Raw genomic sequence first — 17,825 nt, 5'->3', positions numbered from 1 at the left:
GCTTGGTCTCCGCTTTCTCCCGGCAAAGAGACTCGAGGTGTTTGGCGCCTTCCCGGATTATTCTCTTCCACTTTGAGCAATCTTGCGCCTGGGATTCCTAGGTGTCGGTGGGGATGTTGAACTTCTTCAAGAGACCTTGAGGGTGTCCTTGAAGCGTTTCATCTGCCCACCTGGGGCTCATTTCCCACGTCGGAGCTCCGAGTAGAGCGCTTGCTTTCGAAGTCTCATATCAGGCATACAGACGATAGAGTGTATCCGGGATAGCTTCCTAGAACAGTACATTGCGGAACCAACAAGGGAGCAGGCTATCTTAGATCTGGTACTGTGTAATGAGACAGGATTAATAAATGATCTCCTAGGAATGAGTGACTATAGCATGGTTGAATTTCAAATTCAGTTGGAGGGTGAGAAAGTTGGATCTCTAATCAGTGTCCTAAGCTTAAATAAAGGAGACTACAAAGGTATGAAGGCAGAGTTGGCGAAAGTAGACTGGGAAAATAGATTACAGTGTGGGACGGTTGATGCGCAGAGCCAGACATTTAAGGAGATATTTCATAACTCTCAACAGAAATATATTCCAATGAGAAGGAAAGACTGTAAGAGAAGGGATAACCATCCGCGGCTACCTAAAGAAATAAGGGATGGTATCAAATTGAAAACAAGGGCATACAAAGTGGCCAAGACTAGTGGGAGGCCAGAGGATTGGGAAACTTTTAAAAGTCAGCAAAGAACGATTAAAAAAATAATACAGAGGGAAGATAGATTATGAAATAGTAAGAGTTTCTACAGGTACATAAAAAGGAAGAGAGTGGCTAAAGTAAATGTTGGTCCCTTAGGCGATGAGACTGGGGAATTAATAATGGGGAACAGGGAAATGGCACAGACTTTGAACAAATATTTTGTATCGGTCTTCACTGTAGAGGACACTAAAAATATCCCAATAGTGGATAATCAAGGGGCTATAGGGAGGGAGGAACTTAATACAATTATTATCACTAAAGAAGTATTAGTAGGTAAAATAATGGGACTAAACGCAAACAAATCACCTGGACCTGATGGCTTGCATCCTAGGGTCTTAAAAGAAGTGGAGGCAGAGATAGTGGATGCATTGGTTGTAATCTGCCAAAATTCCCTGGATTCTGGAGAGGGCCCAGCAGATTGGAAAACTGCAAATGTAATGCCCCTATTTAAAAAAGGAGGCTGACAGAAAGCAGGAAACTATAAACCAGTTAGCCTAACATCTGTCGTTGGGAAAATGCTGGAGTCCATTTGTAAGTAAGCAGTAGCAAGACATTTGGAAAAAAATAATTCAAACAGAGTTAGCATGGTTTTAAGAAAGGGGAATCATGTTTGACAAATTTGCTGGAGTTCTTTAAGGATGTAACAAATAGGGTGGATAAGGAGGAACCAGTGGATGTGGTGTATTTGGATTTCCAGAAGGCATTCAATAAGGTGCCACATAAAAGGTTACTGCACAAGATAAAAGTTCATGGCTTTGGGGGTAATATATTAGCATGGATAGAGGATTGGCTAATTAACAGAAAACAGAGAGTCGGGATAAATGGGTCATTTTCCGGTTGGCGAACAATAACTAGTGGGGTGCCGCAGGGATTGGTGCTGGGGCCTCAAATATTTACAATCTACATTAATGGCTTGGATGAAGGGACCGAGTGTAATGTAGCCAAGTTTGCTGATGATACAAAGATGGGTGGGAAAGCAAATTGTGAGGAGGGCACAACAAATCTGCAAAGGGATATAGACAGGCTAAGTGAGTGGGCAAAAATTTGGCAGATGGAGTATAATGTGGGTAAATGTGAGGTTATCCACTTTGGCAGAAAAAATAGAAAAGCAAATTATAATTTAAATGGAGAAAAATTGCAAAGTGCTGCAGTACAGAGGGACCTGGGGGTCCTTGTGCGTGAAACACAAAAAGTTAGCATGCAGGTACAGCAAGTAATCAGGAAGGCAAATGGAACGTTGACCTTTACTACAAGGAGGATGGAGTATAAAAGCAGAGGAGTCCTGCTACAACTGTGCAGGGTATTGGTGAGGCCACACCTAGAGTACTGTGTACAATTTTGATCTCCTTATTTAAGGAATGATATACTTGCATTGGAGGCTCAGAGAAGGTTCACTTGGTTGATTCTGGAGATGAGGGAGTTGACTTATGAAGATAGGTTGAATAGGTTGGACCTATACTCATTGGAGTTCAGAAGAATGAGAGGTGATCTTATCGAAGCATATAAGATAATGATGGGGCTCGACAAGGAGGATATTTCCACTCACAGGAGAAACTAAAACTATGGGGCATAGTCTCAGAATAAGGGGCTCCCATTTAATACTGAGATGAGGAGGAATTTCTTCTCTCAGAGGGTTGTAATTCTGTGGAATTCTCTGCCCCAGAAAACTGTGGAGGTTGGGTCATTGAATATATTTAAGGCAGAGATAGACAGATTTTTAAGCGATAAGGGAATAAAGGATTATGGGAAGCAGGCAGGGAAATGGAGCTGAGTCCATGATCAGATCAGCCATGAATGGCGGAGCAGGCTCGAGGGGCCAAATGGCCTACTCATGCTCCTATTTCTTATGTTCTTATGTTCTTATGTACGATGTGGCCTGTCCATCAGAGCTGATCGAGCGTTGTCAATGCTTCGATGCTGAGGATGTTGGCCTGGGCGAGAACACTTATGTTGGTGCGCCTATCCTGCCAATGGATTTGAAGGATCTTCCAGACACAGCGTTGGTGGTACTTCTCCAGTGCTTTGATGTGCCTGCTGTACATAGTCCATGTCTCAGAAGCATGTATGAGGGCAGGTATCACTACTACTCTGTAGACCATGAGCTTTGTGTCAGTTTTAAGGTTCTGGTCTTCAAACACTGTTTTCCTTAGGCGACCAAAGGCTGTGCTGGCACTGAAGGCGGTGCTGGACCTTGTCATTGATGTCTGTCTTTGTGACAGTAGGCTCCTGAAGTATGTAAAATGGTCCACGTTGTCTAAGGCCTTATCACTGATTTTGATAATCGGTGGGCAGTGCTGTGTGGCTGACGTAGATTGATAGAGCACCTTTGATTTACAAATGTTTAGTGTAAGGCCCATGCTCTCGTACGCTACGGTGAACGTGTTTACGATGGTTTGTAGTCCGTCCTCCGAGTGTGCGCAGACGCAAGTGTCATCTGCATATTGTAATTTGATGACAGAGGATGGCATGATGAAAACAGAAAGACACCTCGAATGCAAGAAAGCAGATCTACAGACGTCTGAATGCCAAGGTCCAACAAAAAACTCACGACCTAAAGAACAGACGGTGGGTGGAGAAAGCGCAGGAGATTCAGCAACTAGCCGACAACCGCAAAGTGCATGGATTCTTCAGTGCAGTAAAGACCACCTACGGCCCAGGCACCCAAGGTCCTACCCCACTGTGGAGAACGGAGAAGTTCTCATCAAGGACAGAGAGGCAGTCAGTGCCGCTGGAAGGAGCACTTTGAAGATCTCCTTAACCAAGACTCTATCTTCGACATGAGTGTACTCAACTCCATCCCACAGCATGCTATGCGACACCATCTCAGTACAACCCCAACCCTGCATGAGGTTGAAAAGGCCATTCGACAACTGAAGAACAGCATGGTCTCAGGAACAGATGGAATACTCGCCAAAGCACTAAAACATGGTGGAGAAGCACTACTGACACGAATACATGAGGTCATTTCTCTTATTTTGAAGGAGGAGAGCATGTCAGGGGATCTCAGAGATGCTGTAATCGTGACCATCTTCAAGAAAGTGGAAAAATCCGACTGGTAATTACAGAGGAGTTTCCCTGCTGTCGACCACAGGGAAAGTTATCGCAAGAATCCTCCTCAATTGCCTTCTCCCTGTGGCAGAAGAGCTCCTCCCAGAGTCGCAATACAGATCCCACCCACTAAGGGGCACAATAGACATGATCTTCACTGCATGACAAATTCAAGAGAAATGCAGGGAATAGCACCAACCCTTGTACATGGCCTTCTTTGACCTGACAAAGGCCTTTGACACTGTCAACCGTGAGGGATTATGTAGCGTGCTCCTCAAATTTGGCCGTCCTCAAAGATTTTTCACTATCCTCTACTTGCTTCATGATGATATGCAAGCCGTGATCTTCACCAACGGACCCACCACAGACCCAATTCATGTTGAACTGGGTTGAAGCAAGGCTGTGTCATTGCACCAACGCTCTTCTCGATCTTCCTTGCTGTAATGCTACATCTCATCATCAGTATGCTTCCCAATAGAGTGGTGATAATCTATATAACAAACGGGAAACTGTTCAACTTCCGTCGCCTTCAGACCAGACCCAAGGCCATGCCATTGCTCATGTATCAAATTGTGACTATACAGAATATAATTCTTTTATTCATATACAAGCAGATTTCAAAATGTCCCTATAATTACCTCACACACTGCAATTGTATTTCAGGACCACTCAGTGTTATTGGTCTAACTGTGTCTCTGCCATTATCTGCCCATTTTGTCTTTTGCCCATGGACAAGAAGAAATAGCACGCAAGGCATTATGGGGCCTGGTCATCGGTCCTCCATGCTCTGGGTTCCAGGGTGGAAAGCCAAGCTGCTGGTCTGGGGGAACATGCTCAGCCCGAGCCCCAACTAGAAAGTTCTGGATCTGGCCAATGCGCCCCATACCCAGTCTCCTTCATCTGGTGTTACAGCAACTGACTGTCAGAATCTTCAGCTCTCGTTCCTCAAGAGAAGTGGAAATAAAAGGACAACATCTCACTGTACCCCTACTTATCACTAATAATACACCAAACATGTCATCCACTTTCATCCACTGAAAGTAAACGTGCATCAAGCCCTCGGAAAGTGTCGATGATGATGGAGAAGCCGGAGCTGCAGGCTATCAGGCCGGAATTCTGCCGGTGCTCAGAGGATGTGTTCGGAGGCAGGTCCGCTGTCAAAATATAAAAGATTGGCAGCAGGTCGGGAGCCCGTTGTCAATCTGCCTCCATGTCAGTTTCCCAAGTGTCGGGTCTGCCTGTGCTTTACAGACCCGACACATGTGTCCATGTATGAGAACTGCTGTCTGTAGACCCTTTGACGATAGGGCCTTCTGCCCCCACATCTATGTTGGCGTCTTCCTATGGTGGCTGCTATGGCAGCTGACTCATTGCCTTATCCCTCATGCTCTTGCTGCTCCTCACCCTCTGCAGGCTGCTGCTGGCAAGCATCTGCCTCCTGTGCATCGTGCTTTCTGTCCATCTCGCCCATTATCTGGTGCGGGGATCAGCATACCTGACCCTCCTCCTAACGACAGGTCCTTCCTGGACCACCTCTCTGGATTCAGGTCTGCCACCATCTTCATGATCTTTTGCATGTTCGCCAGCCATGTGTGCTGCATTCCTTGCCCGCTGCCTCTGGAGCCGTTGCAGACGACGCCACTTTCTCCTGCATTCCTCCCTGCCGCATACAATGTGTAGGAGGCGTTCCGCTGCCAGCACTGACCCCATTTAGTTCTCCTACGCAAGCAGAGCCTCCAGAATGACAGCTCTCTGTTGTAGAGCCTTGTTGGGAGCCTTGCCCACTATCACTCAATCCCGCTGTGAACAAGACAACTGGCAAAGTTTGGAAAAGTCCCAAAAAGTCTCGGCCACAAGAATGCTGCTACATGCAACACGCCATTAAAGCAAGCACTGTGTACTGACCCAAAAACCTGTTGTTGGCATCGACTGGTGGCCGGAAGACTTCTTGAGGTGAATTTAGCTTCCGGGGCGGGTCCATGGTGGTGCGTGCTCTGATGATGTCGTTAGCGACGCATGTGCAGGAGCGGGGTGGAAGTGGGGGAGCGGGGCGGATCTCCACATCACAGCAAAAACGTTGGCCAGTCCGCTGCCACTCGCTGACCATTCCGCTCCGCCTCATGGCCGCCGCTTTCAGTCGGCCAGAAGCCTTATCGAAAGGGGCAATTTCGCCCCCTCAATGTGAGTAACCAAACCCGTCCCCCTGGTTATTGCCATAGCATTGGGGCCCATTGCAGAGCACAAGATTTGGTAGGTAACAACAAACATACTTAACTATATTATTCCCCCCCACCCCACCCCCACCCCACCCCTGTGTGGGGTTTGCATTTAAATGTTTGAAGTTGATTTAAAAGCTTTTTATGGGAGTTGAAGAACAGAAAGCAAGAACAGTGCACCAAAAAAGACAGAAAAATGTACATTTTCTGGGGACTATGCACTGGAACCCCTCCCAGAAAATAAAGGTCCTCCTTCAAAAAAAATTAAATCAACCACTGCAAAATTTGTACTTGTGTACTGCAACTTTCCCTCGCTATAACACAACTGATCATATTGGGTAGGGTTGAGCTAAAGTCATGACAAGTTCACATCCTGCTGAACTATTGCAACTAATTCTTTTCATATGTTTTACCATTGTTTCAATTTTCGCAGAAAAACAAACTGAATTGAAGAATGTGATCCCAAAACTCTGACAAAGATCCTAAAATCCAAAGCAATAAAAAGGAATTAAACACATTCACTTGTCTTGAAGCAGTAGACATGGTTAAAGGCCTACATTCTGAATTATTTTTCAGCTGCATTTTTGAGTGGTCAGCTTTTCTGAGATTAGTGGGTTGGCATGCACAAATCCAACAGAATTGTCAAGACTCCCAAAGGGAGAAGAGCTGGATACCAGTCATCAGCATTTTAAGCTGACAATCAGCATTTTCATCTGTTTATCAGCTTATTAGCATTTCACAAGCAAAATCATCTTTTTCACTCAAGTTGGATATTGTTGGTAAACAAATGAGATTATTTAGATGGTGGAAGTGCAGCTGGCAGAACCAATCAGATGTTGTTTTTCCAATGGTTGATTGTGCGTAACATTGAGACAGAAAAATGGCAAATGAGCTACTGTTATCTGGAAATCTTAGTTACAGGCAATGTGGGCATCTCTGGCAAAGCTGCCATCTATTGCCCATCCCTTGTTGGCCTGAGAAGGTGGTGGTGGACCTTCTCCTTGAACTGTCGCAATTTCTTCTTATAGCAGTTTGATACAGGTTGCTTGGCCACTTCAGAGGGCAGTTAAGAGTCGGTTTCTTCACATCCATCCTATGAAACACCTTCATAATTTTAAAGACCTCAATCGGGTCTCCTCTTATTCTTCCCTTTTCCAGAGAAAAGAATCCCAGCTTACTGAATCTTTTCTGCTAGCTACATCCTCTCAATGATGTTAACAGCCTTGCAAAGGTTGTGGAATTGTCACCATTTCTAAACTAGATGTGACTTTGGAGTGGTGTTGAGTTTTATTTAACTTTTAAAAATGATGTAGATGTGGACTTAGGTTTCTAGGAAGCTCCAAAATGCCATGAACTGCACCAAATCTTGAACATTTCAGGCGGTGGCAGGATGGCCCTCAGATCCCACTCAGATTCCGCGAGTAACTAATTCCTGTGTTTTCAGCATTTACAGTCCCCCTTCAGTAATTTCTAAATGCACCACTGCTGCAAACTGTGTAAAAAGTGCTGAAAGCCGTCAAGGTAAACCTACAGCTTAAGTTATGCCCCACTGTACTTTTAGGGGCCGAAATTGCCCAGCGCCCCGATTTACCGGCCGGGACGGAGATCCCAACCCCAATGTGGAATTCGGCTTTACGCCCCTCAAACAAAGCGGAGCGCTGTCTCAGGGGCGTCAGCGCTACGCTGAAGAAGTCAACGCTACGTAAAGCTCCGCATAGCGCTGATGCGCGACAACGCTACTCCACTTCTGTTAAAGGGGAGGGCTGCCACTAGGTCGCGTTCGACTGGGTCAGCGGCCCGGCATCCAAAAGGGAGTGCTGGGCTGCATAATGGTGACCCGGTCAAGACGAGGTCGCGTCCAAAGGATCGCTGTAGCGCTCTCAGGCAGTCACCTTATTAACAGTACACTTCGAAGTGAAAGCCCAGCATAGATGTCCTTAAACTATTGCATGAGAAATCCAGAGATTATACCCAAAATATAAGCCGAATACAGAAAATTTAAAGGCAATAGATACCAGTGATGATCACCAGACATGTAGTATGGAAATTCCAAACTGTTCTTCTAAGCTTATTTTAGGATTGTTGTTGTATAGGAACTGTATATTATATAGGCACCTATGTATATATTTTAACATAAGAAATAGGAGCAGAAGTAGGACATAGGGCCCTTTGAGCCAGCTCCGCCATTCAAGAAGATCGTGGCTGATCTTTGACCTCAACTCCTTTTTCCTGCCTGATCCCCATATCCCTTGATTCCCCTAGAGTCCAAAAATCTATCTATCTCAGCCTTGAATATACTCAATGATTCAGCATCTACAGCCCTTTTGGGTAGGAAAAAAACCCCTCTATAAATCTGGTTCATCTGCATTTTCTTGCTGTAAACTGGATCTTAATGAAAAGATGAAAAAAAAGTTAAATTAAGCAACAATGAAAAAAAGTCAGCTCAATCTGGATCAAATTAAAGAATTTTTGCAATAAACTGAAAGACAATTGAAGTCAGTTATTTGGGTATAACTTATTTAAAAGTAGCACGGTAACTGTGAATTGAAATAATTTTTTAAAAAGGGAAACATGTAGCCTCTTGGTCAGGAGTTTACTGGTGAAAATCATTACATTTTTAACAACAGACTGTTGAAAAACTTGAGGTAGGAATATGGGCCCGAAATTCATCATATTACCGCCAATTACCGCCCAGAAATGCAAATTTGATCAAAAAAAACCAATTACTGCCCACTTACCACCCACAGTCCCGCCAGCGGTGAATTCATCAGATATTTATCGCTGGTGGTAGTCGATACTGCCTGCCCATTGGAGAAGGCCCAAAACACAAATTTGATCACTAAGATCCATTTATTGCCAGTCCTAAATACCGTCCTGAAAAGTAAGGTCTTACCTGATCTTAGCCGATTTTAAGCGGACGGTATGGATGCCATTTTGAAAACCGGGAGTATTTGGTGAAAGGCTGCTGAGAGCTTAACATTTAGTTTACAGTAGGATTTATAGGGAATTGGAAGCGATTTTTACAATTTCAGCACATTGGAGTAAATGTAAAGGACTTTTGTATTTATTGCAGGACATTTGAGGATCACATTGGAGTAAATTTAAAGGACATTTGTGTTTATCTGAGAACATTAGAGGATACTTGAGGACATTTGTGGACATTTAAAGCAATGGAGCCTGTAGTATCTCAGCCTGCATTGATGACTAACTATCTAATGCTGGATGTAGCTGGAAGAAGGTTTATTGCTATAATAACAGCCATATGCGTGGACCACTCTGGAGGCAGGCTGAAACTATCCTGAGCAGGTCGCTCACTTCATAGTAGTGTGCCAAATGTTACATAACTTAGCCATCATGAGGGGACAGGAATTGCCACAGGGGACTGTGGGACCACCTCAAGAGAGAGTGCAGGAGACGGATGAGGAGGAAGAGGAAGAGGAGGAGCAGGACGAGGAGCTTCACGATGAACCCATAGCAACACCCTCCCCAACACAACACCAGCTTTGTTTGCCCACTGTATGGAACACTCATGATTGTTACCCTTCATTTTCTAAAAGTTAGACATTGTATAAGAGTGGTTAAATGTGTCATGTATTCAACTGTCATTGTAATCCATATATAAACTGACCTAAGTTGTACACCATGAGAACACTGACCACCAGGTGGTGAACTTGTGGGAGACACTCCGAACCTGGACTTTCAGGTATAATAGGGGAAGCTCCACCCATCTTCTCAATTTCAGTGCTGGAATAAAGGTTGCTGGTCACAGAGTGACCTTCTCTCCAGTATGGGCTTCGTGTACATTTTTACTGTATAGTAAGGACATATTATTAGCGATGAGAAACTGGGATTTAAACCACGCGAGCATGGCCACTAGCAGCACAGACGAGAGGTACTGTGTTGGTGATGATTGGGACGATTTTATTGAGAGACTACAGCAAAGTTTCGTCACTAAGGAATGGCTGGGACAGGATTCGGCCGACAAACGCAGGGCTCATCTCCTGACGGTTTGTGGATCCAGGACGTACTCCCTGATGAAGGACCTTCTAGCACCAGAGAAGCCGGCGGACGAGACTTTTGAAGAGCTCAGTAAGTTGATCGGGGAACACCTTAAACCGGCGAGCAGCATGCACATGGTGAGACGCCAGTTTTACACGCACCGGCGGCGAGAAGGGCAAAGCGTTCCAGACTTCGTGGCAGACCTCCGGCGACTGGCGAGCCTATGTAAGTTCCCAGATGCATGCAGAGCGGAGATGCTGCGAGAATTTTTTATTGAGAGCATCGGGCACGTTGGGGTTTTCAGGGAACTGATTGAGACCAAAGACTTGACCCTGGAAATGGTGGCTTTGATGGCCCAGACATTTATCTCAGGGGAGGAAGAGACCAGAATGATGTTTGACAAAAATCTTGGTTTAAATGCAGCAAATGGACAGGGAGTCAACATTGTTAACGCGGCACACAGTTCTCCAGGCAAACAAGGGCAATTGGACATGCCCGAGCATGTAGTCGAACCCAAAGGGGGAATTCAACAGAGACAATGGCTAACTGAATGGCAATTAATGCCATCGCAAGGGACAAAGCGGCCAGTAATGGGGCTATCAACACTTGTCAATGGTGTGTTTAAGGACAGTTACAGAGACAGTCAGAGACGATCGACTGGTAATGGACCTTTTGTTTCCATCAGTGGCTCATGTTGGAGGTGTGGAGGCAAACACACAGCCAGAGCTTGCAGGTATCAGCAATATACCTGCAGAAACTGCAACATCAGCGGTCACTTGGCACGTATGTGCAGGAAGCCTGCAGCCAGGTTGATGTACGAGGAGGACGGGCCCGATGTAAGCTCTACGAGGCCAAATGGACACTGGGGGAAATCGCTGGAAGCTGAAGTTCAGCGAGTTCATGTGGAGCACATATACAGTTCATACACCAGGACGCCACCGATAATGATGAAAGTGCTCCTCAATGGCATCCCAGTATCAATGGAGCTAGGCATGGGGGCTAGCCAGTCCCCGATGAGTATCAAACAGTTCAACAAGTTGTGGGCGTCCAAGGCCAGGAGGCCAAAATTATTGCCGATTGCCGCACAGCTACGGACATATACAAAGGAGATCATTCCGGTGCTCGACAGCACCATGGTAGTCGTGACCCACGAAGATTCGGAGAACAGGTTGCCACTCTGGATTGTCCTGGGGATGGTCCCGCACTGCTGGGGAGGAGTTGGCTTGCTGTCATGAACTGGAAATGGGATGATGTCAATGCAATTTCTTCTGTGGAGCAAATATCATGCTCACAGGTCCTGGACAAATTTGACTCACTATTCCAACCCGGCATTGGCACTTTCATGGGGACCAAGGTAGTGATTCACATAAACCCAGACGCCAGGCCAGTACAACACAAGGCCAGAGCGGTGCCGTACGTGATGCGGGAAAAGATAGAAGGCGAATTGGACTGCCTGCTGAGGGAAGGCATCATCTCGCCAGTCGAATTCAGTGATTGGGCGAGCCCTATTGTGCTGGTGCTCAAGACGGATGGGTCGGTTAGGATATGTGGTGATTACAAGGCCACCATCAATCGGGTGTCACTCCAAGACCAGTACCCACTACCGAGGGCGGAGGACCTCTTTGCGATACTATCCGGTGGCAAACTTTTTTCAAAATTGGACCTGACCTCAGCTTACATGACCCAGGAGCTGGCGAGTGAGTCGAAGAAGCTGACCACCATCATGACACACAAGGGGTTGTTTGAGTACAACAGATGTCCGTTCGGGATTCGCTCGGCTGCTGCGATCTTTCAACGAAACATGGAAAGTCTCCTCAAGTCAATTCCAAAGACGATGCTTTTTTAAGACAACATCCTCATCACGGGTTGCGATACTGAAGAACACCTCCACAACCTGGAGGAGGTGCTACGCAGACTGGACCGGGTAGGTCTACGACTGAAAAAGGCGAAGAGCGTCTTCCTAGCCCCAGAGGTAGAATTCCTGAGGATGAGGGTAGCAGCAGACGGGATCAGACCTACTGCGTCCAAAACGGAAGCGATCCAGAGAGAACCCAGACCCTGTAACACGACGGAGCTGCGTTCGTTCCTGGGACTCCTGAACTATTTTGGTAACTTCCTTCCCAAATTGAGCACGCTGTTAGAGCCGCTACACGTGTTCCTACGCAAAGGTTGCGAATGGGTCTGGGGGAATAGCCAGGAAATGGCTTTTGATGGAGCACGCAATTTGTTATGCGCCAGCAATCTGTTAACGCTATATGACCCATGTAAGAAACTTGTTTTAACGTGCGATGCGTCGTCCTATGGGGTCGGGTGTGTGTTGCAGCATGTTAATGCCAAGGGTCAGTTACAGCCGGTAGCTTATGCCTCCCGATGTCTATCCCAGGCAGAAAGGGGCTACAGGATGGTAGAAAAGGAAGCGCTTGCATGTGTATATGCAGTACAAAAAATGAACCAGTATCTGTTTGGCAGGAAATTTGAGCTGGAGACAGATCACAAATCCCTAACATCCCTTTTGGCCGACAACAAGGCCATAAATGCAAATGTGTCGGCCCACATACAGAGGTGGGCACTTACATTAGCTGCCTATGACTATACAATTCGGCACAGACCGGGCACTGAAAACGTTGGGCAGTCCGGACAGGCCTGAGGCACCGCAAACAGCAGACACTCAGGCCAGCACCCAACGACTGGAGCCCCAACTCAGACGCTCTACAAGGGAGCGTAAACCACCAGAGAGACTTAACCTGTGATCCCAATAAGACTTTGGGGGGGGAGGTAATGTCATGTATTCAACTGTCATTGTACTCCATTTATAAACTGACCTAAGTTGTATACCATGAGAACACTGACCACTAGGTGGTGAACTTGTGGGAGACACTCCTAACCTGGAATTTCAGGTATAAAAGGGGAAGCTCCACCCATCTTCTCTACTTCAGTGCTGGAATAAAGGTTGCTGGTCACAGAGTGACCTTCTCTCTATTATGGGCCTCGTGTGCATTTGTACTGTATAGTAAGGACATATTAAAATGCAATAAAAAGATTAATATAAAATTGTAAACATTCAAACCATTAAAAATTGGAAAACTTTCAGAACTTTCAAAAATGTCTTTAAAACTTAATAAATTATTTTTAATAATTTACAATGAATACTAATGCAATGTTTAATCAAACAACGTATAAAACACCAACATGAACTTACATATGTAAACCTGTAAATACCTTGTTTAACCACCAGAGAGCTTATCCCCTGGAGTCCCAAGGAATCCCACAATCCCTTGGGAGCACCTGTACATAAGGAGGCCTCACAGGCTGGAGAGGCACTCTGGAGACCTGTAATAAAGGACTACGGTCACACATTACTTTGAGCTTACAGTATCTGGTCAGATTCTTTATTCAATACATAACAAGAATAACATCAACAACATGTACAAAAACAACCAACACCCAACCCTCTAGCTACTCCCACCACCTCTCTTCCCCCCTTACTGTCAACTCCCCTTTCTTCTTCACGTTTTGCCTATCTCCACGCCGAACCCCACCCCTGCCCCTCCCTGCGTTGGGACCAGGACGTTGTGCAGCACTGGATCCGGATCGCTGCTGCCATTGTTGGTGGGAAGACAATGGCGGTGCCATGATTGGACTCACAGGAGCAGCTCAGGATGCGGAATGCCCGGCTGCTATGGCACGGGGGGGATTACGTACCATATCCCGAGACCATCAATTGCCGCATGGCATCGACGGACTCAGTGTTTCACTCCACCGCGGCAATCAGTCATGACATAGTCTCCTCATGTCGGTCTGAAAGTCCCGCAATGTGCCCAGCTATCGCAGCCATGGGCTGGAGGAGCTTGCGACCTATCTCGAAGCTCATCCTTGACAGTTCAACCATGTCCTGTTGAGCTGCCCCCTGTCTTGCAGCATTCCCTCTTGAACGCTAGGGGTGCATTGCTGCACACCATTTGGCCCCGCTTCTTCAGAATTGTTTCCAAACCCATAAAACTCCGACCCCGATGAAGATATATTCATGCCTACAAGTGCGGAGACACAGGATAAAGAATGGACTGATCCTCCTCCTCACCCCTCTCCAGTTGAAGTGGCTCAGACAGTGGCCCTTCTTCCTCTTGATCCTCCTGTTCTTGGTCTCCCTGGCTGGTGGAGGTGCAGATGGGGGCTCTCACAGAGGTCAAGACAGGAGGTCTGAAGGAGCTTGAGGTGAGGGGTCTGGCAGAGGCTCTTTGGATGCCAGAGGTCGAGGTGGTTGCTGGTTGGATGCCAGAGGTCGAGGCGATGGATACCTTGGTGTCATCCGAACAGCATCTGCAAGTACAAAACAACTTTTCAGTGGTTAGCAGCAGGGGAGGGGTCAGGTTGACATGAGTACCATCACGTAGCACAGTCTTATTTCAAGGACCACCACTGCTGCATTGCTACATTATATATGGCCGACAGACAATAATTAAAATGCATGACATTACATTACATGACATTACATTACATGACCCCAACATCACAGTACATTATATTATTTTGAGATGACATTACATGACTGCAACATTACAGAACATTATATATTACATTACATGACCGCGACACAGAGCGGGGATTATGATGAACTTACCATGCTGTGGCAAGGGATCAGCACCATCGTGGGTGGTTGCACGGTTGTGCCTACCCACCGAGGCAAAGGCACGCTGCTCCAAGTCACTTATCTCCAGCACTGGTGGTGGGCATCCTCCCGTGCGCCACTGCTCAGAGATGTTGGTTGACAATTTCTTCTGCAGAAATTAAAGTAGCAATCTTTAATCGATTTGTACTTGCCACACACACACACACACACACACACAGACACACACACACACACAAATAGCCATCAAGACACACACAAATAGCCATCAAAACACTAGTCGTTAGTTTTATGTCCCATTAATCTTGAGCAAGATCTCTAAGTACAGAATGTCTTCTTAGATCTCAAAAAAACATCGTAATAAAATAATTTATTCATTGATGGCAAATATGGTATTACAGTAAGCCTAGATTTACATTGTAAGTAGTAAGGAAGCGCATCAATAAAATCATTACTTACTCTGGCTGCAGCGACAATGTCATTCCACCTTTTACGCCATTGGTCTCCATCCCTTACGATTGTCCTCACTGCGGACATGGCCTCCCCAATTGGCCTCCCCAATTTCCGTCCAGATCCACTGGTACTGGACCAAGGGTGGCTTCCCATGACCATCCCTGGTAAGGTCCCCATACCTTGCCTCCACTGCAGAGACAAGTGCCTCCAGCTCCTTGTCCATAAACCATGGTGCCTTCAGCCTCTGACCATCTTCGACTTTTTTGAGGCTCTTCTTCTGACTTTTGATTTTATTTATGATCGTTAGTACATCTTGAACAATTATTAAAAAATGTTCTTACACTCTCTCCACTCTCTTCTCGCCTATCTATCTCTAAACTGACTTTGTCCTTTTTCTTTTGTACTTTCTGTTTTCTCTCTCTCTCCCTCTCTCTCTCTCTCTCAAATTTTCTGACTGTCTTCTCTCTCTTTCGAACTCCCTGTCCCTCCCAAGCTGTTCTGCGCATGTGTGGGCGACCCCCCCAATCGCAGGAAAAATGACGTTAAACAAAAAATTGCGCATGCGCAGAACTCGGTCTCTGATGTTTGCCGAGTCTAATGCCCTCCACCACCTGCCATCGCCTGTTACACCCCGCTTCCTCTCCTGCCCGCTAAATAATGATGAAATTCGCACTCCTCGATCTCAGCAGTATGTGGGCGGTAAAAAACCAAGGACCGCCCGAATACCGCTGAGAAACGGGTGGCAGTGGGTTTTCATGAATTTCGGGCCCGTGATGATGTTTAATATTCCTTCATTCTTGGCCTTTTAACAGACTTCAAAACTTTGCATATTATTTTATCAGTTCCTAAAATAGAAAACTTAATTCATAAAATTTAAGGAAATGCAGCTTTGATTTTTTTCCTGAGATTGTTACTGTTATGTCTGTAATGTACCGATGAATGACTCCATGAGGCAATGTGTTGTACTCAAACTGTAGTGACCTTGGGCCTTTATTCATAACTCCAGAGTGAGGCAGCCGCATGGTGGCTACCCTTTTATACAACCCCTACTACCAGGGCAGGACAGGAAACCCCAGTCTCCACCAGTTGCACCCTCTAGTGATGCGAGCATTGTACATACACAGTGTAAACCTTATTTATAGTACATCAGGTAAACAAGTCTCCATCTTATGCAACTACACAGTGACTACACAGAGAGTATATCTATAGTCTGCATATATAACATCACTCTCCCCCAAGTCCTTTGTGCCAATACCCTTGTGCTCTGGCTTAGCTCTCTCCAGACTTAAGTGCCACTAGCCCTTGCACCTTGGCTGTGCTTTGGCTTGGCTCTCTCCCTGTTGACCCCCAAGTCCTTTTGCCACAACGTTGGGTAGTAGTTACCAGTTTGGATGGTTTGATGATGCAGTGGAAGTTCCAGTGGATTCTGGGTGTGATCCATGTGTGTGTCCATGGCTACATACATCCACATCTGTCCTCGAGGTCAACTGCCTTGATCCTTCTCTCCTGCGATTCTGCCACAAAAGCTGGAAGAGTGCCTGTGAATTCGATCTTCCTCCCCAGGAGTCCTGCCACTGGAGCAGGGAAGGTCGTTCCAGTCAGATCATTGCTACGCAGTCATGATGGGTGGTCTGTGCCTCAGGTGCTGCGCTGGTCTGTTCTCTGGTGCCTGGACCAAGCAAAGGTGAGGTTTTGCTCTGCCTCTGAGCAAGGGGGACATCGATTGCTGGAGTGAAGAAGTCTTCCCATTTCCACTGGATCTTCCCCATCCACCTTCTTCCGGGTAGCATTGCACCATCACCTGCAACAATCCACAGAGGTAATTTGTACACCACGCCATTATGGATTACACTTACATCCGCACTACCAAGGACTGGGTTCAGCTCCTTGGTGTAGGTACGCAACTTTTCCTGTACTGGAACCAACTCAGATCGTTTTTCATTCCATAGCCTCTCAAAGGCATCCTGGCTCATCACTGACTGGCTCGCTTCCATGTCCACTTCCATGAAAACTGGAACGCCGTTTAGCTCAACTTCCATCTTCACTGGAGGACAATCAGTGGTGCAGGTATACACTCCATACACTTCTTCTTCGGGCTGAGCTGCCTCTCTGGCCAAATCATCATACTCCCCGCTGGATTCAAAGTCATCTACCGACTCCTCTGCTAGTCGTATTTCTTTTACACATACACTGAAGGTGGCCCTTCGTGTTACAGGCTTTGCATATGTACTCAGCAAACCGACACTGGTGAGCCCTATGGTTTCCTCCGCAACGCCAGCATGGTGCTACTCGATTAGCACCCCTCGGCGGACTCTGAGTTCTGGAACCCTGAGGTCTGTCCTCTCTGCCCTGGGCAGAGCTATATTCTACAGTCTTGCCTGTGAAAGGCACCATTCTGTGTACAGTACTTGCCGGGTTTGAGTCCACAGGATGAATAATTTGCTTGGTGCTACAGGTCGAGGTCATGAACGCCTGACTGATGCTGATGGCCTTCTGCAGGTTGACTGTGGTGTCGGCAGATAATAGCTTATGAAGGAGGCCCTCGTGGCCAATTCTTATAACGAAGATGTCTCGCAATGCTTCGTTGAGGTGTGTGCCAAAATCACACGGTACCGCAAGTCTCCTGAGGTCAGCAGCATATTTTGCAATCTCCTGGCCCTCAGGTCTGGAGTGAGTGTAGAATCTGTGCCTGGCCATGAGGATGCTCTCTTTGGTTTTAGTTGGTTGCGAATTAGTCAGCTCATC

This window comes from Pristiophorus japonicus, chromosome 8 (genome assembly GCF_044704955.1).
Source record: "Pristiophorus japonicus isolate sPriJap1 chromosome 8, sPriJap1.hap1, whole genome shotgun sequence".
Classification (NCBI taxonomy): domain Eukaryota; kingdom Metazoa; phylum Chordata; class Chondrichthyes; family Pristiophoridae; genus Pristiophorus; species Pristiophorus japonicus.
Note: the sequence above shows the minus strand (reverse complement) of the source record.